The sequence below is a fragment of the Mus caroli genome, unplaced genomic scaffold, assembly GCF_978045245.1.
Source record: "Mus caroli unplaced genomic scaffold, Mus_caroli_1 scaffold_7, whole genome shotgun sequence".
In the NCBI taxonomy this organism is placed as follows: domain Eukaryota; kingdom Metazoa; phylum Chordata; class Mammalia; order Rodentia; family Muridae; genus Mus; species Mus caroli.
Window position 1 is genome coordinate 176,704 of NW_028227262.1, and position 1,788 is coordinate 178,491.

At 45.2% G+C, this 1,788-nt stretch overlaps 1 pseudogene; it reads right to left on the reverse strand.

The window, feature by feature from the left end:
* Positions 1-700: 700 nt before the first annotated feature.
* LOC110297080 (AP-1 complex subunit sigma-3-like) lies at positions 701-1,553 on the reverse strand (annotated as a pseudogene).
* Between the last annotated feature and the right edge of the window lie 235 nt (positions 1,554-1,788).

Here is a 1,788-nt window from a genome sequence, read left to right on the forward strand (position 1 = left end):
TTGTGCAAATGGCAACAAAAATGATCATATTGTGTGGGGAGCGGGTGTGGTGGCAGTCCCAAAGGCACCAGGGACTGCAGCTAAGTTGTATGACTTGCACCTGACTTCCTCATATTAACCACAAACATCGTGAGAGCTGCGCAGGTGTACCAGGTTACTGGCAAAGCCATTTTGGTGGAGATATGCCCCTGCTGCCCTGATTAGCTGAAGCTGCATACCTGGTGAGGTGATGTGGCCTGCTGTGAGTGGATGGGAACTGATAGTATATAAGAGTGAGAGGCCCAGGGCTCGGGGTTGTCTTTCGCCTATACAGTCAATGCGCAGCCCAATAAACGTGTGCAGAAGGATCCTATTGTGGTGTCTTACTTGCTGGCGAGTCAGGCGTCCCACAATATTGCAACCAATATTTAAAATTATCTTTAAAATACCACAAGGACTTAAAACACAGCAAGCAACTATTCAATCTGCAACAATTATGTGAAACACCTAGAGCCACAGTGAGTATTGGTACACAGTATAATACAGATATGTAGCAACCATAAGGATATATGCTAACAACTTTAAGTTTTGCTAGCTAACAGAATACCTTTAACTCATTTTTGGCGTGGTGCCAGAGGCTGTGAGGAGACTGGATGCAAGAAGTTGCTTGTTTGTAGGTTCACAGCATGGAGCACTCAGAATTTTCAGGTAGACTATACACTTAAAATGTATTTATGTATTCTTCCATTGTCTCTTGTAACATATCAGAGTCTTCAATGGCCTTGACTGCTGTTTTCTTAGATGTTTCCTGAATTTCTCCACCTATTATAAACTCATCAAGGATAAAATATGCCTTTTCAAAATTAAAGATAATATCCAGCTCACAGACATTTCCAAAGTATTTATCTGTTGTGTCCAGCCAGCGGCTTACATGTCTGGGTTCTAGTCTGGAAAGGCATCCTGGAATCTGGAAGAGAAGAGAGAGCTAGGTGGACGAGAGAAAGATGAAGCTAAGACAAAATTCTGATCAAAGCTCCATTTTAATGTCAGCGAACACGCTTTATAAAGAAGAGGGGAGGCCCATCCCTAGCCATGCAAAGTTCCTTTGAAGTAGACAGATCAGCCTTCTAGTGGAAACTCTCGAAGATAACAGTTCGGTGGAAAATCTTGGAGAAGAACTGGTTCGGCCTCAGGTAGGTTCGGCCTCAGGCAGGTAGTGGCACATCAAAGGAGAGGGATGAGAAGCAGCACAGCAGGTGGCTCTGCTTAAGTGGCCTTGCTAGGCTGGAAGGAGGTAACATTTATCCAGCAATTCCACATAACGATGAACAATCTCTAGTGTCAAGAGCTCATTGTCTTGATTTTCTATTGCACAGCAAAAATATAAACTAGCACTCCTTTTATAAACAAGTTTCAGCTACTTCCTGTCAATGAAGCTGCTGGTCCTGTGCCCACGAGAGAGGACGGTCTGGATGATGTCCCGGGTGATCTTCTTCCTTGTCAGAGAGTGTGGTGTACCATTTCTGCAGCCACAGATTCCCTTGTCGACTGAAGAGCAAGATGAAACGTATCATGGTGGTCGCAGCTGCCTGGGTCCCGGCAGCGATCTCCCGGGATGCAAGGGCCAGAAGAGACTGTAGCAGCCTGGGCAGCTGACAGGTGAGGCACTAGCCTCAGACCATGGCTACTTTCCACCCAGGTGGTACCTTCTTATTAGATTCTCATTTGGAAGAAGGGGGAAGAGAAGGAAGAACAGGAGGAGAAGGTAGTAAAAGGAATGGGGTACTAGCTAATTCCAACCAACTATTT